General features: G+C 40.6%; 1 protein-coding gene across 1 annotated transcript in view; it reads right to left on the bottom strand.

Moving 5' to 3' along the window:
• Positions 1-1,249: 1,249 nt before the first annotated feature.
• The window catches only part of SUPT3H (SPT3 homolog, SAGA and STAGA complex component), a 552,672-nt gene continuing 531,893 nt past the window's right edge, over positions 1,250-22,028 (bottom strand). Inside the window, exon 12 of the transcript XR_012089179.1 lies at positions 1,250-2,637. The gene's annotated coding sequence lies outside the window, so the exon portion shown is untranslated. The remainder of the gene's footprint in view (positions 2,638-22,028) is intronic.

The raw sequence follows: 22,028 nt of genomic DNA on the forward strand, positions 1-22,028 counted from the left end.
AGAGAGAGTTTTGGATGATCCACAGGACAATGGAGTGACTATCATGCTTGCAGACACTTTTAAGAGCCATAGAAGCCAGTGCTCGGCTAGTGGCCATATTTGGCTTCATGGCCTCAGGGCCAGGCCAAGGTGGGTGGATCATTTGAGGTCAGGAGTTCGAGACTAACCTGGTCAATATGGTGAAACCCCGTCTATACTAAAAACACAAAGATTAGCTGGGCGTGCTGGCAGGCGCCTGTAGCCCCAGCTACTTGGGAGGCTGAGGCAGGAGAATTGCTTGAACCCAGGAGGCAGAGGTTGCAGTGAGCTGAGGTTGCACTACTGCACTCCAGCCTGGCTGACAGAGTGAGACTGTGTCTCAAAAAAAAAAAAAAAAAAAAAGAGGCCCCAAGCAAGTTAACCAAAAGCCACATGGATTCACTCTAGGAAGTGCAATCAGAGAGGCTGCCATTTTATCTTCTCCATTTCAGAGCCAGTAAAAATGCTAATGCCCCTCCTGATTCCATCACATTTGGTTTCATGAAAGTGAGATCAACAGGAATGGGGAGACCTGTTTCAGACTGGGTTTCAGCACAAATTTATGGCATGCCTGCAGGAAAACCTACATTACAAAGCTTCAGCTTTCTGGACTATAACTGGACAGAGATGCCAAAATCACCACTGAGCACTTTCTGACTCCTCAGGAAGAGGTCTAGAACTTTGGCCGTGTTCTATTATTTATTTGTTTTTTAGCATGCGCAAGTATTTGCTCTTGTGATTGTTTTTAATCTCCAGTGGTACCTCTCCTAAACCGTTCTGAGCCCCGTGTTCTGTTCAGGAGGACTGCATAGGCATCTCCAGTTCTCCACGGTTCAATCTGTGTGGCCTTAAACCCCTCTTCACCTTAGACTTTCATCTGTAAATAGGAATAATAACATCAATCTCAGGAATGTTGTAAAGATTAAATGAGATATAAATATATATGTGTGCATATTTGAGATAGGTGTTATATTTTAAGTACTTTTAGACAGGATTTTTTCCCCCCTTTTTATTTTTATTACAGAAAGTTCTGTCCCATTCTCTGATTTCTTTTCCCATTTCATCCTCAGAACACAGATGACAGGAGTCAGTTGGAACCTGGAACTTCTAATTCAGAAATCTTAACTCGAAAGCACAATAAGGAGAAATGTTTTCCTCTGGTTTGAAAGAAAGTGACAAAGAATGATGACTGCAAGTTGCTGGAGTTTAATTATTATACATAATTATATACTTATTCTATATAAATACTTTTGCTACTTTTATTTTTCCCTAGAGGGGAATAAATGACTTAATTCTCTTTCCATTCTTTTCCTGATTGGAATTTTTGCTCGTTGACTTCCCTGTTTCTCTCTTATAAAACATATCTCAGGTGATGAAACCTTGGAGCGGAATGAACAGCTTGAGGAAACTCAGGGCTTCTGCAGAAAGCAACAAGCCGTTGCTAGGGAGGCTGGAGAGAAGTGTATTTGTTTAACATCCTTATTCCTGCCTTGCTGAGTCCAGTGGCATGTTATTTCCACTGGGTGGGAGCCAACATTGAGTTCCTCCCTGTTGTGTCCAACCTTGAACATTTCTCTGCGATTATGTTTCATCCAGGGATTAGCAAAATGCAGAGGGGAAAAAACCTGAGAAGGTGTTTGGCACGGGGCTTAGTGCTGCGTTCGCACAATCTGCCGGCATTCTCGGCTAATTGGAGAACAGCAGCAAACAGAAGGGCTCCGAAGCTCACGGGAACTCCTTATCTTAGCTTCTATAAATGGTTTATTTTTTGAGTGTCAGGCTTTTCTGTTTGTTTGTTTTTTATAATCCCCAAGGAGACCCCAACTGAACACGCAGTTCTCACTCCCTGCCTTGTCTTCATCATTACTTAACTATCAGGAAATCTGAGAGCAGTGAGCAGGAGCTAAGAATTCTCCCTTTCAGACTTGCCAAGTGTCATCACTTAGTGAATTTTGAAGATTCATTTTCCTTTTTTGTAAGGGGGACACACATAGCTGTTAGAAGAAGAAAAGGGGTTTCCAAATGAAAGATGAAGTTCTGTTACCTAAAATCTGCTTTTGGCAAAAGAAGTGCAAAGTGTCTGAGTTTGCCTTAGTCTGTCCATGGCTGCCCCATCACTTCAGAGTGGAGCGCTGTGGGGCCCACTCTGTGGGGCAGTGGGGTAGTGTCTGCCTGAGGTGCAGGACTGTGTCCAGGGTAACATCTGAGTGACTCATCACTTCTTCTCTTCGCACCAGACCTGGCCTCCCTTGTGTCGCTGCTTGTCTTGAGCATAGAGCCGTTAGTGGAGACCTCAGTAGAGCAGACACGTGCCAGGAGGAAATAAAAAGGAGGCTGGCTCAGAAAAGAAAAGCAGTCCTCTCTGGGCCCAGGAGCCTGCATGCAACAGCTTCCACTCAAGCTTTCAGAACTCGAACCTTTTACAGCCCCTCTGTGAGGCCAGCGGGGAAGCAACACTTTAGCAGGTACTGAGCTGCCACCAAGTCGCAACAGAACTAGGAGCTCCAAGTTTCTTATTAAAATTCCAAGGCCGTTGGTTGCATTTAAATGAGCTGCAGCCGTCAAGGAGCGAGTGAGGTCACCAGCTGGTCCTGTAAAAACTGGTTGAAAGCTGTAGTCCTGGGGAAAAAAGGCAACAATCGCGAGATCTCAAGAAGACATCAGGAGAAGGGATAAAGCAGATGGAAAGTTCAGGCAGTAGGTCTGAGGTTGGGATATGTAGCTAGAGACAAAGGGTGACAGTGGAAAGAGACGAAAGTTCTAAGGTAGGCTGGTAGGGAGAGCCAGAGTTAACAAGAAATAAGATAATAAAGTAGCATGAAGTCTCACAAAACCATAGCCTGGAATGAAGTGTCTGAGGGTGTGTAGGGTACAACATCTTCCTGGGATTATTTGGCTTGGAGGATTAGAACACCGTGCTAGGGAGCAAGGAGACCAAGAAGATGGGGTCAGGCTCCATATGGATTGTATAGCCCCACCTCTGCTCCCATCCTATGGCCACAAATTACTCTTTCCTCTGGAGGAAGCTATTTTAAGGGAACATCATTAGCCCAAAGGGGATCATGAGTGTGAAATTTTGGAAATGATTCTGAACTTTGTATCAGGAGACCTGGATTCTAGTCTTCTAGTCCTAGGATTCTATCAGGATTGTAGTCCTGACACTGCCACTTACTAGCTCTTGGCAAGCAGCTTAACCTCTTAGAGTCTCTAGTTTCCTCGTCTACGAAGTGCATGAGTTGGATATATTATGCAAGATCACATGAGAAAGTGCTTTATAATTATAAAGACATTTAACTACTTACATCTAGAATGAGAAAAATAAAAGCTTTTTTTCTTTTTAATAGAGACAGGGTATTGCTCTGTCACCCAGGCTGGAGTGCCGTGCTGTGATCATGGCTAAGTGCAACCTCCAACTCCTGAGCTCAATTGATCCTCCCGCCTCAGCCTGCCAAGTAGCTGGGACCAGAGGTGCACACCACTGCACCCAGCTAATTTTTAGATTTTTTTTTTTTTTAATAGAGACAGGGTCTTGCTATGTTGCCCAAGCTGGTCTTGAACTTCTGGCCTCAAGTGATCCTCCCAGCTCGGCCTCCCAGAGTGCTGAGATTATAGGTGTGAGCCACTGTACCTGGCCAATAAAAGCTATTAATAGAGAGTTGGTAGATTGATTGCAAAAATATCCACACTTCACCACCCTTCCCTACTGCCATGGCCTTTGCAGTGCCACTTTGCAGTTCCTCTCAGAAAGACGTAGAGCCTACTTTCCCACCCCATGAATCTAGGCAGGGCTTGTGGTTTATTTTGGCCTTGAATGTGGCAGGAGTGACACTGACATTGTACCAGTTCTGAGCCTAGGGCTCAAGAGACCTGGTGTGTTTCCCCTCTTATGGAGTCCTGCTGCCTCTGTATGAACCACCCAGGGCCAGAGGGTAAGACTACATGGAGAAGAGCCCAGTTGTCTTAGCCATAGCCATCCTATACCATACACAGTCACCTGACCCCTAAACAGATGATAGTGTCCAGCCAGGATCAGCAGAGCTGCCTACCAACACATAGAATGCAGATGCAGATGCATCAGTAAGTCAGCTGAGATCAGATCTCTGGACTTATCCACAATAATAAATGCATATTGGTTTAAGCTACTGAGTTCTAGGATGTTTGTTAGCTGGCAGTAGCTAACTGATATGGACCTTGTGGAGTATTTTGCCAAGAATTAACCTATCAGAACTAATCATTAAGGGCAAAGTCAGTATAGGTAATGGCAGTGGCACAGGCAATCCATCACAGAGAGGGGCAATATGGTCACCAGCCCTAAGGATCTCTTCCTTGGGTCACACTCTCCGGCGGAAGGATGGGATGGTACCTCAAACGATGTCTTGGTCATGTCTTAGGTAGACTTGGGGTTCAGAACAATGTAATATGAGTGTGTGTGAGGCGGTTTCTGAAAGGAAAGTCCATGTTTCTTTGAAGTTCATAAAAACACAATTGTAACAGTGAAGAAGCCCCAGGGCTTCTGCAAGCACACACAGTGACTTTGTACAAACAAGCCAGATGGATCCTTGGAGGGCAGAAGAATTTGAAAAAGTGCCTCCTCTAGGTAGGGAATGAATTGTTTCTGTGGAACCTGCTAAAATAATATGCAGCATTATAAATGTAATAATTTGAAGTCAAAGTCCCACTTCTTGACTTACAGGTTTACCAAATGAACCTGCAAAATTAACATCCTTCTTGCAAAGACAAAGAAACTTCCAAGAATGGACTGAAATGTCATGTGTCATCTCCAGCATAGCCTCAGCTCTGAGACATGCTGGGACTTCAGTGGAGGCTGTTGGGTGGCAGGAAGTAGTCAAAAAATGTATGCTTCTGGAGTTAGGGTAGATAAAGGGAAGTGTAGGGCTATCTCCATTGAAGATGAGCTCTAGTCCAAATCGCTGTCCCGAGTGTGTGATGAACAGGGCTCTGGTGTGAGATGTCCATGCACAAGTCTGCACTGCTGAGCGGGGCATGGCAGGAGTCTCTGCAGAGGCAGTGGTGAGGAGGCTGGCTCCTGGGGACCTCCCCCAACAAGCTGAAACTACATCATAGCCAGAGGATAAAAGGGTAGGAAACAGGAGTGTCCTGGCAGGAGTGGAGGGGATTGACAGGATGGGTCCTTGCATCATTCCAGTGGACTGGGGCAGGGACTGGACTAAGACTGCAGGTTGATGGCCCTGAGTTCCTCTGGAAGTCTGTGGCAATCATGGATGACCACTGAAGAGCATTTGAGCCACTGGTCGTTCTGTGCAAATGGTAGACATCACTGAGTGATTAGTGGCAGGTAGATATTTCACAAATAACTTGTGGAAGGAAGTGAAGCACCCAGTGGGTCCATGCCCAGAAATCAGAATCCTCACCACAAAATATCTAGAGCCATCAGGATGGGAGAAGAATGGGTGTGGAGGGAGTGGCAGGCTCCCATGGCTGAGAAGATACCACCTTTGCGGGTGATGGGGACCAGCACTTCATGTTCCTGTGCTCATCTCGGAAAGTTGTGAATGGATCTTAGAGGGCCCAATGCTTCTTTCTGCTCTAAACTTCAGTGATTCCATGATTTTATGCAGATTTAAGACCAGCTAGGCCACCCTCAGGCTGCATTTTCCCCAGTGCAGAACTAAAACGGCCCCTACTTTGGATGGAACACATAGCTCTCTCTTTAAATACGGGTTCTGCAGGCTTCTGGCTGAAAATGGTTCCTCAATTTTCAATCAGCTGTGGCTGATTTTGGAACTCTGAAAGGTTCCAGACTTGCTATCTAGGATGAAAGACCTTATTCTGTAGCACTTTTTCCATAGAAGCAATGACCGCATTTATATTCATTCACTGCTGACCCAGCCAGCATTTAAGCTGCAGAATCTGCTCCTTCAGTATGACAAATCCTGATTCCTCCAGGGCCAGCCCCAGGGCTTCTGCAAGCACACACAGTGACTTTGTACAAACAAGCCAGATGGATCCTTGGAGGGCAGAAGAATTTGAAAAAGTGCCTCCTCTAGGTAGGGAATGATAAAACAACGCTTCCTCTGAGTGGATCTTGCTCTTGGCTGACACAACTCCTGTGCCAGGACGCAAGGCTTGGCAAGTGAAGGCCAAAATAAAAGTTAGGCCCCCCTCCAGTGCCTTCCTGCCCTGGTTTCTTTGTGTAGGGCACAGTCTGTACAACTCTGCCGGCTCCTGTCTGCTGCTGCCTAGGACCAAACAGCCTCACACCTTGCTCTTATAGGGCCTGTGCCCACTTAGGACAGGACAAGTGGGATTCAAATCGAGTGACCAGGAAGTCTGAAGACAGTTGGGGAGTAAGAAGGTATGAGGAACGACCTCCTTCACTGGACCTGTGCTCCTGTCCTGACAGACTTCTTTGAACTTCCTGCCACTTGCTAATTAAGTGACTGAGGGAACTCAGGTGAGCTGGAGGACACCCCTTCTTTCTCCAACAGGTGAAATAAGGTGGTTCTTTTCTGTAAGACAAATGTGGGTAATAAACAGAAAAAAGGCCAGCAAGCAGATCAAGTTCCGTAAAAACACATGCAATCAGTGTACCCTTCCATGATGTAGGTTTACAGAGATAACAGACCAAGTGTGTGTGTGAGACATGTCCTGAGCAGGGACATGTGTGACCTTCCGAGCTGTGGGGGAGGGTGCCGCTCAGCGCAAACCGCACTCAAGATGAGTTTAATTTCCCTTCTGGTGTATCTCCAGAGCGTGCTGGCAAATGAGTGAGTCCACTGTTGCTTGCTTCTCGGCACCAGTGACATCATCACTTAATAAGTTAGGGAATCACAACCACATTTCAAAGAATCATTCAGTTTTCTCATTAAGATGCTATAGGATTTTTTTCTCCACAGCAACAGTCTTGCCAAAGTAATGTTAAAAATAGACCTGGTAATATTTTTCACATTTGTAGGCAGTCATGAATGTTTAACAGTGTATATGTCCAGCAGATGCACATAACTTTAGAATTAGGCATTACATTTTACACAGTAATACAGAGTACATATATTGTCAAAAGGATTTTTTTTTAAATAAAGTAAATACCAAGCCTAGGGGAAGAAAAACCTGTTACCCACTTCATCTTCTTGTAGGAAAGTGTGTAATGCATAAAAATTGGGAGGAAAAGGCATATGTAAAATGTATGTGAAAGAAATTTTCAATAGTGATTAAATTTGGATATTTTGACTCAGTTAAGTGCATATGATAAATTCTCAAAATTCAAGTGTCTGAATTCTGGCTCCCAAAGTAGAGAATTATTTTGGAGACAGGTAGCATCCTATGCTTGTCTGAGTCTGCATGGCTTGGGAAAGGGATACATAGATTCGGGGCAAGCTGAGAGATGGTTAAGGTCACAGGCCCCTCTGCTGAGAAAATGCACCGAGTCTGATTGCCTGGAATTTCTCAGATAAGCTCTGCAGGTCGCTGGCCTACAGAAAATGAGATGCTACCTTAAAAGAGGTAAATGAAGTAAAATGTAATTATAATGATTTTAAAACAGAAGTTCTACACATTAGTAACTTTATTTGGGGGACTGTCCCTAGTGAGTCCCAATTAAATCACTGGCTCCCAAAAAACTGACTTAGATGGCCTTTAAAGAATCTTTATACAGCTGGGCCTACTTGACATTCTGGAATAATGTAAGCGTGCCTCTATGCATTTGGAGGATGGCTACATGGATGTTTCCTGAGTTCCCAGCTCTCCTTTTTTATTAACTGATCAACAGAAGATAAAGAATTGATGGCTGTATAAATATAGCTCTTATATATAGTCATCATAACTTTCTGATTAGCCTTGGCTGGAACTTTGTAACTTCTAGCTGTACATCTACGAATGGAAGTTTTCTTGCTTTGGGGATAATCATATAGATGGAGATTAACCCTCTTTTTCTCCCAGGCCCTAAAAATTATTTTGACCAAAATGTTTAAGTCAGGGGTTTCATGTAGACACAGCTTAAATGAGTCATTAAGAATTTTATTGGTTAAAGTAGGCATATTTTTTTCCTAGTAGACATAATGACATAACAGTAATAAAAATGTAATATTCAAGTAATTGGTGTAATGTAATTACAGTTTGGTCATAAAGCAAGATTAGAAGTCTGAGATGGCTGTTTTGTGGGTGTGCATTTTAGCGTCTGAATGTAGTCTTCGAGGTGCCTGTCCGGTCTCCCTGGAGTGCTAGTGCAGTTCATCACATAACCAGGTGGTTGGGTGCCCAGCTGAGCCAGCATTATCTATGAGTCCTGTTTACCCAGTCAGCCCTGTCTGGACACTGGTGTCCTGCCTGCTTCAGATACCTAACCATCACAGGAACTGAAAACCGTGTTTCTGGTTTTATATAGACAACAAAAGGGGGAAATAAAGGTGGCCAGGGTCCTCACTGGGAAAGGGACAGACGGAGTTCCAGTGCCATCCTGGAATGGCCACCTCTTTGCCCACATGATGCTGTAGCTCCCCATCTCCCTTAAACCGTAGTGCTTGGAGCAGAGAGCTCCCATATGCCTCTGATATGCTACAGTGTCAGCCTGTTCTGGCTTTTGGAGAGAACAATTTCCAGATTGAGGCTGAACAAAAGGAGCTGTCTTAGGCATTTGACCAAAATATATTTTATCAGAGGATTTGCCATCATTGGAGATATTCTTTCAACTATTACAAATGAATTTCTCCCTGTTTGCATTTCTTATTTAGTGGCATAGCCTGCAGAAACACAAAATTTAAGCAAGAGTACTTATCTATTTTTGAACACAAACAATAAAAACATTTAAATTAACAATACTTAAATAAATAAAGAACATCAGGTTTCTTTTTTCCTATTTTTTCCTTTTCAACTAATCAGTAATTCGTGGGGAGACAATTTGAGACTACATAAATCACTTCTTACCAGTCTTCCTCCACCATTGATGATCTTTTAATGCTACGATTTTTTCTATATTTATTAGTTGGCATTCTTCTGCAAAAAAGACCTTTCACTTTCTCCTCTGTTTACTTATTTATACCGCATGGACTCATGAATATCTATTTTATTCTATGGGTGACAAACTACTACTATCATTATTTATTTTGATGCTCAAATTGTCCCAGATTTGGCCAGTAAGAGCCTTCCAGCTCCATTTTTGACATGTCCCCATGGTTCTGTGACCAATTCCTTATTTTCTTATGCAATAAAATATTCAAGGCTCATTTTTCCAGGCATCTTTCCCTGCCCTGGTTCTGGAATCAGGCATTTCTCCAAGGAACCCTGAATACCAGTGGGGAATGATATTTAGAAACGAAGATCTGGGTACTAGGTGTGAAAGATCATCACTTTTTAAATGTGTAAAATTTATTAGGAAAAATTGAGGGTGCTTATAAAGAGCTAAGCATGTGCCACAGGTGAAGGCTGCCTTTGGATCCTGAAAAGGTTGGAATTCTAAGAGAAATCGGCACCCCTTGCTCTTGCCAAATAATGTAAGTATGTCATGTGGTATGCCAATTACAGTTTCTGCAAATTGATAAGATCTTTAGGCTTTTCTCCTTCTAAGCAAATACTGTTGTCTAAACCTATTCCAAAAGAACGTTAGCATCGCTCCTAATTGACAGCTCTTGATGTACTCACAGTTCAGTCATTCATCAACAGCACAGAGTGATTCACGAACTTAATTTTTTGCCAATATCAGTGACTTTAAACATTCACTGTCTCCGAATCCCCCTTTATGAATATAAATCACACACCTACAAAGGGCAGTCATGAATGCAGCTGGCCACATGCAGTATGTTTGCGCCTCATCATTCCTTCTGGCATGTCACCTTAGTAAACAATGTGTAGAGTCTCGTTCTAACCCTTGAGTCTGTGGTCTTGTTTTCCACAATGGTGGCTGCTGAGCTGATGCCGGAAGGAAGGTGAGAAGCCAGCCACACTGAGCAGAAGGGCTGGCAACAGTGACTGGGGCAAGGCTGGACATACAGGATTCCCTGTCTTTAACTCCTTTAAGTAAAGTCAAGGGAAAGCAGAGTTTGGTATCCGACTGATGCAGACTGTTGGCTTTTACTTGGCATGTACTTTCTTACTGCTTGAGAAATGTTATTTTTTCCTTAAACTTCTTTCTCATTAATCTTGTGTTAAGAGTGGTCTAACCCTGTTAGTTTGGTAGGCAGCTTCTGTTCCAATTAGCATATATTTCCATAAGTGTTGAGTGGGGAAGGGAAGGAAAACGCAGAATTTCTGAACTATTGACCTTGAGGGACTTGTAGGAAGGTGTGTCTGACATGCTTGTAATACAACTGACTCTGAGAAAGCTCTAGTAAATGGTTAAGTTATGGTTGGCTCTGATGATTTATGCTGAACAGAATAAACTAAGATGGAAACATAAAATATTTCTAAGCTTACACTTTAGTCACTCAATATACATGAAACTCAATCTTCTTACTTAAAAAACAGATAGAGCACTGAGAATCTCCTAAGGAAATAAAGTTGTTTACTAGCTTTGTGTTCACCCATGTCATACATACCAAGATTAAGAGCTGAAAATGCTTTGATACTCTCAATCATAAGGCACTGTAAGATACCCCACTTAAAACTATTCCTACCATTCCACCAAGGAACTTTCCTTTCCACTGACAAGTTGAAGGGGGAATTCAGAGACAGTGCTTCAGTAGCCAAATTGTTTAACTGTTCAAGTATATTGATAGGGTGGTTGCCTAAGCAGAAAATGCAGAATTAAACTAAGGAAGCTTGTTTTGAGAGGAGGTCTGTCACCATCTATGATACATATGACAAGGAAGTAAACAGGAAGTGCTGAATTGGCTTGGTTTACTCCTACAGGGACAGAGAGAAATAAAATCAGTGTTTACCAAATGGAAAAGCACAAAGTTGGTACAGAGAGAAATGTTATTTTCAGGCTTCTAAAAAGGTATTACAAATAACACAAAGTTTCAAACCTATAATTAAAAACTATTTTTAAAAAGCTTTGATTAGGTTGCCTTCAAAAATAGGCATTTTAGGCTGAAATAAATTCTTAAAGTTTTGACTCCCACCTATGCTGGTTTTTCCATAATCCACACTCCATAAATGCCCCTCTTAAGTAACAGATTTCAGGAGTAAAAAAATATGTCTTAAAGTCATCTAGCAGAAGTTCAATGCTCCCACTTAATAGATGAGGAATCCAAGACCCCAAGTTAAAGCAATTTCTCAAACACCACACAGCTATTAAGGGCAGGGAGAATTTAGGATCCAAGTTACTCATCAGGCAAGAGTTATGAATAGATTTAATTTCTTAGTGCCAGATCCACTGAGGAAACAAACCTTGTGGCGAAGAGGCCAAATGTATTGTTGGTGTAGTTTTGACCAGAAACCAAGACTGGGCCTGTGGGTCCAAACTGAGTGTATTTCTCTCCTTTAGCAGTTCTGGACAAGAGCTAAATACTATCTAAATGCCTGACTCCAGAATCATGAGAAATAAAAAAATCATGTTGTCTTAAAGCAACTAAGTTTTGGGGTGGTTTGTTACACAGCAAAATATAACTGAAACAGAAATAGGCAGGATCACCCCATGAGGCAAGGAAGCACATCGGCTGAGTTGTTTACTAAGGGTAAAGGCGATATGGACTGGCTAACAGAAGATGGAAGTTATAAATACTAGCAGGGACCATTGGACCAGTTACAGAAATGATGACAGTAGTGGTTGTAAGCATTTCTTTCTTAATGTGAATACAGCATTTTTTTGGTATTAATTTTCTTTACTCCCCCACTTCCATTCCCTCACTATCCATATAGAAGATGTGTTTATAGTGGCTAGCCATATAGCTCAGTATTTAGGTTACAGGATATTAAAGGGAGAGTGTGACTCAGAGAAAAGAGGAACAAACATCACCCCAAATGGATGTGTCATAAAGGACTTACTAGCCTTTTATTTAAAAAAAATATATACTTTTGGTCAGGTGCGGTGGCTCATGCCTGTAATCCCAGCACTTTGGGAGGCCAAGGCGGGTGGGTCATGAGCTCAGGAGATTGAGACCATCCTGGCCAACATGGTGGAACCCCATCGCTACTAAAAATACAAAAATTAGCCAGGCGTGGTGGCATGCACCTGTAGTCCCAGCTACTTGGGAGGATGAGGCAAGATGATCACTTGAACCAGGGAGACGGAGGCTGCAGTAAGCTGAGATCGTGCCATTGCACTCCAGCCTGGGTGACAGAGCGAGAGACTCCATCTCAAAAAACAGAAAACAAAACAAAAAACAAACAAAAAAACCCCCCAACGTTTTATATTAGAACAGTTTTACATTTACCAAATTGTGAAGACAGTACAAAGTTCCCATATACCCAACACCTACTTTCCTCTATTATTAGTATTTTACATTATGATGCTTTTGTCACAATTAATGAACAGATATTGGTATGCTATCACTTAAAGCCCATACTTAATTCAGATTTCCTTAGTTTTCATCCGTTGTCTCGTTTCTGCTCCAGAATTGCATCCAGGATGCCACATGACATTTATATCATGTCTTCTTAGGCTCCTCTTGGCTATGATAGTTTCTCAGGCTTTCCTTGACAGTTTTGAGGAGTGCGGTCAGGTACTCTGTAATGCCCCTCAAGTGAGATTTGTATGATGCTTAAGATTAGATGGGGTTATGGGTTACTGAGAAGAAGACCACAAAGGTGCTTATATCCTTTTTGGAGGGCATGGTTAGCATACATCATGTTAGGTGGAAGCATTTTGCTGTTGACTTTATTTGAAGGTTAAACATTGTTAAAAGATGTATGTATGGGTACCAAGGAGACAAAGGGTAGACAGACTGCAGTCATTGATAGTGTGCCAACTTGGTGAAACTTAAACTACTTTCCCATAGTCCCCTTCCCTACAGGGTTCTGAGTTAGAGTTGGCCAAAAGGGAAATGTATGTAGATGTGGAGGGTGGAAATGAAGCAGCTATTGATCTTTGAAAGTCTTGCAGGTACAGAGAAGGCACAGAAGTGCTGACAGGTTCTAGCTTGTCTTCACTTTCTTCTACTCTACATTCAGTTCTGACTGAAGAGCCTGTTGACCAACAGTGGCTCCCAGCTTATGCCAGACACTCAGTGGTGGGCCTGCCAAGGTGGCAGTTATACAGAAGCATGGCTTCCTACACACCTTCTCACGAGCTATCACTTTGCAGCCACTTTTGGCACCTGGTTGTTCTTTGTTTCTCACATTGATGGGTTGGTCATTGTTTTCCCTCTGATCCTCCAACTTCCTTCCTATGCTTTCACTTTCCCAGTTCTTCTGACAACTGTATAAGGTCTGATTCCTGTAGTCCTCCTCCCATAGTACACAGTGGTGCTGATTCTGTGGCTGTGCCCTGACTGACACCTCAAGGTATGAGAGACTGATTTTCAAACTGCAAACAACTACAGAAACTGGAAAACAAACACAAATGCAGTTGTATAATAGTTTTCTATGATGCCATAACAAATTACTACAAACTTAGTAGCATAAATACCACACATTTATTATCTTACAGTTCTATAGGCCAGAAGTCCTGTGTAAGTCTCATTAGACTAAAGTCAGTGTTGTCAGGCTATACTTTTTCTGGAGGCTATAGGGAAGAATCTGTTTCCTGTTCATTCAGACTGTTGGGAGAACTAAGTTTCTGTTTCTTCAGATCATCCATTTTCGAATGATCTGTAAGCTGGGGCCATTTAGGAGGCCACCACATTCCTTGGCTTGTGGCTCCTTTACTCAGTCTTCAGAGCTAGAACGTCAAGTCATTTTCATGTTGCATCTCTCTTACCCATTCTTCTGCTTTTAAGAGCTCAGGTGATTAGACTGGACCCATGTGGATAATCTAGGAAAACCTCTCCATCTTAATTTCCTTTGATTAGCAACCTTCATGCCATCTGCACCCTTATTTCCCTTTTGCTATGTGATGTAATATATTCACAGGTTCTGAGATTTGGATATAGACATCTTGGGGTAGGGGTACAAATTATTTGAAGCATCAGGAAACAGCCAGTGTAGCCAGGACTTGAGAAAATAAGATACTAGAGAAAAGTCAGGTTCTCTTTTTTCTTATGAAATTTGCCAATTAACTGTGAGAGGAAGTGAGGCCAAACCATCTGGGAATTGTGGCAGTATCACTGGGCTGGGGAAGCAGAGGTTGGAGTTTGGGGCTGCCAAGGCAGTTGAGGAACCAAGATTTCCTGACGAGAGGAAACTGCAGAGAAATAAGTCTATAATTCTGCATGCAATTTCCCCTTGAAGCATATGTCAACTCCAAAGCTACACATGTGGTGGGGTGGGGGGTGAGAGCAGCAGATGGAAGGCTAAAAAGGTGAGCAAAAATTCCATCAATCTTGTTGGGTTAGGGGTTAGATTTCAGAGCTCACCAAGGTTGAAGGGGTCTGGTGAACACCACAGGCACTCAGCTGAGACCCTGGGGATGTTTTCTAGGAATAAAGGCAAAGCAGAAATAGATCAACCTTGATCCAACTGTACCCCAGCTGCCTGCCAGAAAATTATATCTTCTCTAGAAGAAATCACCTCCAGAGCTTCTTTAAGACAGGGTCTCGATCTGCCACCCAGGCTGGAGTGCAGTGGCACAATCGTTAACTCACTGCAGCCTCAAATTCCTGGGCTTAAGGGATCCTCCTGCCTCAGCCTTCTGAGTGGCTGGGACTACTACAGGCACACGCCACCATGCCCAGTTAATTTTTATTTTTGTAGAGACAGGGTCTTGCTTTGTTGCCCAGGGTGGTCTTCAACTCCTGGGTTGAAGCGATCATCCCTCCTACCTTGGCCTCCCAAAGCGGTGAGATTACAGGGGTGAGCCAGCGCACCCAGCCCAGAGTGTCTATATATTTTGCATATACGATGTCTGACATTCAATAAAAAACTCACAGGCAAAGCAGGAGGCACTGAAAACTAAGAGAGAGAGAGAAAAAAACAAAAAACAAAAAAACAGACAACAGAAACATCCCCAAGAAACCCAAATATTGAGGTAATAAGGAAGGGACTGGAACTGGAACTTTTTTTTTTCAAAAAAGAATCAAATGGTGATGGTATAATTAAAAAATAAAAAAAAAGAATTCAGTAGATAAGCTTAATAGAATTTTAGAAGGGAAGTTCAATAAATACAAGATAGGTCAGTAGAAAATATTCATATTGAAGCAGACAGAAAAGGAAATGAGAAATATAGAAAAGGATACAGAAGACATATAATGTATGGTTAAAAAAAAAAGTCTGGCATACATCTAATTGAAATCCTAGAAGACCTAAAGAAATATTTGAAGAAAAGTGGATAGGATTAAAAAAATCGATGAAAAATATCCAGCCACAGATTCAAGTAGTTCTACAAATTCCAAGAAAGAGAAAAACAAAACTACATGTGGGCATGTCATACTACAACTGTTAAAGAATAAAAGGAAAAAACCTCAAAAGCAGCCAGAGAAAAGCAGGCACATTACCAACAACGAGGCTGACAACCAAAATGACAGAGGCCAAAAGAGAAGGAAGTCTGATGTGTGAAAAATAATGCACATTTTATAATAATGGCAAAACTTTAGGAAAAGAGAAATACCTAAAAATAGGATACAATTGAAAACGAACCAGCCATCATAGTATGAAGAAATGTAGCATGACAGGTCTCCCACCAGGTTATTTAAGGGTATATGTTCATTGCTTGAACCCTGAAGGCCAGGCAGTGATCCAAGTCCAGGGTGCCCAGCAGAGGAGCAGGTGTCCCTGAGAATCCAAACTTCCCGGTGAGTATCTGGGAACATACCAAGGAAAACAGTCCCATCACACACACAGTAGGCAAAGAGCCAGAAAATTAGCTTAAAAGCAGCCTTAGAGATGGGAAGCAGCGCGGATCTCTAGAGCTGTTCTGCTGCTGCCCAGGAGTGCCCCGTCTGTAAGTCTTAATAAACTCATCTGCTCACCAAGCTGGACTTGTCCGAATTGTTCTTTGGTCTCTTGGCATCTTCCCAGTTTGGGGGTGGGAGCAGCGTTACAGTCTCAAAATTTTATTTTTATTGTTATTTTTTTTTTAGACAGTCTCGCTTTGTTGCCCAGGCTGGAGTGCAGTGGTATGATCTCAGGTCACCGCAACCTCCACCTCCCGGGTTCAAGCAATTCTCCTGCCTCAGCCTCCTGAATAGCTGGGATTACAACTGTGCGCCACCACACCTGGCTAATTTTTGTATTTTTAGTAGAGATGGGGTTTCACCATGTTTGCCAGGCTGGTTTCAAACTCTTGGCTTCAAGTAATACACCTGCCTTGGCCTCCCAAAGTGCTGAGATTATAGTTGTGAGCCACCACGCCCGGCCTCAAATTTTTTTCATAACAGAAATACTCTGCAGTCTTAAAAAAAAAAGTTATGAGAAAGTGTTACTACAGGCTACAAAGAAGTATGTACTTTATGAACATATTGTGTGTGTGTGTGTGTGTGTATGCATGTGTGTATTAAAATGTCAGTCACATGTAGTCTCAAAGTTAAAGGACTATGGCTAATTCTAATTGCATTCTTTGTGCTTTTCTGAGTCTTCTGAGTTTTTTGCTAGTTTGCAATGAATGAATATTTTAAAAATAATAAAAAGGGTGGTAAAGAACAAATTAAAGAGTTAAAATGACAAAAATAAGTTAAAACCAAGAAATACAAGTTAGCATGTTAAGGAGTTATGATGAGGATAAGATTGCAGATTTAAATGTAACCACATCAATAATTACATTAGATATAGTCTAAAGAGTGGGATTAAAAGGCAGAGATTATAAACTGGGTCAAAAAGCAAGACCTAACTATAGGCTATCAATGAAAAAGATACTTTAAAGAAATAGATAAAAGTAAAGGATGAAAAAATATGTATAATTTAAGTACTGAAGAAAGATGAAGTAGATTTATTAATATCAGACCCAGTACAGAACATGACATATTTTCAGGGATAAAGAGGAAAATTACGGAATGCTAAAGGGACAATTAATCAAGAAGACATGCCATTCCTAAATGTGTGTATGTAACAGAACAGAACTTCAAAATATACTAAGCAAAACCTAATAAAACTCAAAGGATAAACAGACAAGTCTACAATATTAATTGAAGACGTTAACCCTCCTTTCTTAGTACTTGATTGTAAAAAGCAGAAAATCAGTAAGTATATGGAAGAACTGAATAATACTATTAGGTTGATGCCAAAGTAATCATGGTTTTTGCCATTACTATTTCAAAGGCAAAAACCGCGATTACTTTTGCACCAACCTATCAACCAACTTGACCTAATATTTATAGAGCACTACGTCAAAGAGCAGAATACACATTTTCAAGTGCATATGTACATATTCTGGGTCATAAGCAAACCTTAGAAAACCTAAAGGAACCGAAATCATACAAAGTATGTCTCTATTATAAAATTAAACTAAAACTCAGTAACAGGAAGATATCTAGGACATTCTCAAACATTTGGAAACTAATCAACACATTTCTAAATAAGCCATGAGTCAAAGAGAAAATCAGAAAGGAAATTAGAAAATGTTCTGAATTGGATGAAAATGAAAACAAAACACATTAAAGGTTGTGGGATATAGCTAAAGTAGTGTTTAGAGGGAAACTGAAAAGGAAGAATAAACAAATCGCCAATCTACAGATCCTGCAGACATTTAAAAGATTATAAGATAATGAACAACTTTATGCCAAAACTTTATTGTTAACTTAGATGAGGGACACATAACTTGAGAGACAAAGTACCAAAACTCTCTCAAGAAGAAATAACCTTATATCTAATAGATAACCTTATATCTATCTAAGAAATAGCCTTATATCTAATATTATTCTTAGCTAAAAGCTTTCCTACAAAAAAACACTTCATACCCTGATAGCCTCCCTGGTGAATTCTACTGAATTTTAACAACAACAACAACAGCCACCGCCGCCACCACCACCACCACCATCACCACCAATTCTACAGAAACTTCCAGAACATAGAAAAGGAAGCAGCAGGTCCAAACTCATTTTATGAGCCTAGCATTATCTGATACAAAAACCAGAAATGAGACATTACAAAAACTCCAGATCAATACTTTTCATGAGTACAGATACAAAAATACCTAGCAAAATGTTAGCAAATCAGATCCATCAAAATGTCGCCGGCTGCACTAGCTCAGGCCTATAATCCCAGTACTTTGGGAGGCCAAGGTGGGAGGATCACTTGAGGCCAGGAGATCAAGACCAGCCTGGGCAACAAGCAAGACTATGTCACTACAAAATAAAACATTAAAAAAAAAAAAAAAGCCAGGCATGCATGGTGATGTGTGCTTATACTTCCAGCTGTTTGGGAGGCTGAGGTGAGAAGATGGCTTGAGCCCAGGAGTTCCAGGCTGTAGTGAGCTATGATCATGCCACTGCACTCCAGCCTGGGCAACAGAGTGACCCTGTCTCTTTAAAAACTCAAACACACAAATATATATAAATACACACATACATATACACACATGCAGAGGTTAATACATCATGACTGAATCACATTTATCCCAGTAATGAAAGGTTAGTTCAACAAGCAAAAAAATCAACATAGTTTATCACTGGGAAAAAAAAAACTCATTGTCTTCAAGAATGCAGAAATCCATTTGATAAAATTCATCATCCAAAAAACACTCAGCAAAAAAGGAATAAAAGGGAACTTCCTTAATGTGATAAAAAGCATCAAAGAAAATCTTAGCTAATTTAATGGGGTAAAGGCTGAATGCTTTCCCCATAAAATCAGGGAAAAAGAAACGTTGTCCATTTTTACCACTCCTATTCAATAGTGTACTGGAGATCCTAGTCACTGCAATAAGACATGAAGAAGAAATAAAAACCATACTGATTAGAAAGAAAAAAATAAAATTGTATTTGCAAACCAAATGATCATCTATGTAGAAAATCCCAAAGAATCTATAACTGCCCCCACCACCTCAGCAATCTATTAGAGCTAGTGAGTTCATCACAGTTTTAGCATAAAAGGTTAATATACAAAAATCAATTTTATTTCTCTATGAAGTAAAATGAATAATGAGTAACTGGAAATTGAAAAAAATTTAAATATTTCTTATAACATCAACCATGAAATACCCATGCATGAACCTAACAAACTATGTACTGGGTTTATATTCTGAAAGCTATAAAACATTGAGGAGAAAAATTTAAAAAGACCTTTCTAAATGGAGAGCTATGTCATGTTCATTAATGAGAAGGATTAATGTTGCTAAGGTGTCAGTTCTTTCCAAATTAAGCTATATATTATAAGCAATCCCAGTCAAAATTTCAGAAAATGTTTTGTAGAAATATGAAAAAGCAAAGAACCTAAAATACGCAAAGCTATTTTGAAAAAGAAGAGCTGAGAAACTCATAAGACTTGATTTCATGACTTAGTATAAAAGTCACAGTAATCAAGACAACCAGGCATTAGTATCAGGATAAACAAATAGACCAATGGAACAAAACAGGATGCAAAGCAGAGCAATATTATTTGGTCAATTAATTTTAGACAAGGGTGCCAAGGTAATTCAATGCAGAAAGGATAGTTTTCTCAACGAGTGGTATTGAAACTACCTGACATCCATATGCAAAAAAAAAATTTGGACCTCAACTCTTATCTTGTATTAATACCATATACAAAGTCAAAATAAATACAAAACCTAAAAGTAAAAGTTAAAAACTTAAATATCTAAAAGAAAACATAGGAGAAAGCCTTTGTGAGCTTGGGTTAGATGAAGGTTTCTTACATAAGACATACAGTATAAGCCATAAAAGAATAAAAATTGATAACTTTGACTTATTCAAAATTAAAAATATCAGCTTTTCCAAAGGCACTTTAGGAAAGAACAAGCTCCAGACTTGAAAGTTTTGAAAAGCACATTTCTGATAATAGATCTGTATCTAAAAGACATAACTCTTAATATTGTAATAAGACAAGCAACCATGTTTTTAAGGGGCAAAAGATGTGAATAAACACTTCAACAAAGAAAAAATACAGATGGCAAACGAACACATGGAAAATGCTTAATATCGTCGGTCATCAGGGAAATGCAGGTAAAGCCACAATGAGATATCACTATGCACCTACTAGAATAGCTAAAATTAAAATAAATGCCAAATGCTGGATCATACCAAAAGCTAGTGAAGATATGGAGAAACTAGAAATCTTGTATTTCTGGTGGGAGTGCCATATGGTACAGCTACATTGGAAAACATTTTGGCAGCTTTTTACAAAAATAAATATTCACTTACCATATGAGTCAGTAATCCCACTTGTAGGTATTTACCCAATACATATGAACACATGAATCCACACAAAGATCTGTCCATTTGTGTTCATAGCACTTTTATTTTTAATAGCAAGGAAATGGACACAATGCAAATGTCCACTCAATAGCGAATGGATGAACAAATTGTAGAGAATCCATATAATGGAATATTACTCAGTAATAATGTACAATGAACTAACAAAACAAGATAGATGAATCTCAAAAGCATTATGCTAAGTAAAAAAGACATGCAAAAATCTTGAAATTCAACTTGATATGGAATTATTCCATTTAATAAATGATAGTGACAGAAATAGGCTGCCAGGGGTTAGTGATGAGGTGGGGGAATCACTTACAAAGGAACATGAAAAAACTGTTTTGGGTTCTTTTATGTTTATTGTGATGGTGATTACACAGCTGTTCATTTGTCAAAAGTCACTACATTATGCTGTACATATAAAAAGGGTTTATTACTATATGCAAACTAGATCAGACTAAGCATTTTATTTTGAAAAGAAATAAGGGTGGTGATTCATGCCTATAATCCCAGTAATTTGGGAGGCTGAGGCAGGAGGACGGTTTGAATCCAGGAGTTTGAGATAGGCCTGAGTAACATAGTGAGACTTTGTCTCTACAGAAAGAAAAAAACAATGCTGGGCATGGTGGCATGTGCTTTGGAGGCACATGGCGGCATGGTACTCAGGAGGCTGAGGTGGGAGGATTGCTTGAGCCCAGGAGCTGTGATCATGCCAGTGCACTTCAGCCTGGGTGACACAGCAAGACCCTTTAAAAAAAAAAAAAAAAAAAAAAGAAAAAAGGAAATATATTGTTTCTATGTGCCCTATCTAAAGAACTTCTGCAACATATGAAGTCATAAATAACACATGATTTTTTAATAAAAATGCTACCTGGAGCTGTGGTAAAAAGAACATTTGAGCAGTGGTGAAACAGATATATCAAAATAGGCTGGGCGCAGTGGCTCACACCTGTAATCCCAACACTTTGGGAAGCCAAGGTGGGCAGATCACTTGAGCTCAGGAGTTCAAGACCAGCCTGGGCAACATGGTGAAACCCTGTCTCTACCAAAAAAATATTAGCCGGGCATGGTGGCATGCGTCTGTGGCCCCAGCTATTCAGGAGGCTGAGGTGGGAGGATCATTTGAGCCCAGGAGGCAGAGGTTGTGGTGAGCCAGGATCAGGCCACTGTACTCCAGTCTAGGTAACAGAGTGAGACCTTATCTCAAAAAGAAAAAAAGATACATCAAATAAAATTTGACGTAATATTACTGAAACCTAATGACATCACAACTAATTTCTGCTTGTAGTGGTCAAATTTCTTATTTTGTTGGAGATGCACTGTGATTTAGAAAGTATTAAAATGAAAAAATGTTTTTTAAAAGAGTATGTTGAAAAACACAGTTGAAGAAGTTCAGAAGTCTTTGGAAAGTCAAGGGGAAGCTGAATGTTGAGATACGAAGATGACGAGCCAGGACAGATGTGAAAAGGAAAAGCTAAAGGCTGGAGAAGAACCAGAGAGTATAATAACATGGGTATAGCATTGCAAGCATTTCCAGAATTAAGTACTGATCAATCATTCTTTCATGCAATACTGACTCAACACATATTATGTGTCAGGCACTGTTCTAAGTGCTGGGATATAGCAGTAGACAAAACAGACCATGATCCTTAATTGCAGAGTCTGTATTCTAGAGGGAGAACACAGTAACAAAATAAACAGATCTATGAAATGGTATTT

Source organism: Chlorocebus sabaeus, chromosome 17, assembly GCF_047675955.1.
Source record: "Chlorocebus sabaeus isolate Y175 chromosome 17, mChlSab1.0.hap1, whole genome shotgun sequence".
In the NCBI taxonomy this organism is placed as follows: Eukaryota; Metazoa; Chordata; class Mammalia; order Primates; family Cercopithecidae; genus Chlorocebus; species Chlorocebus sabaeus.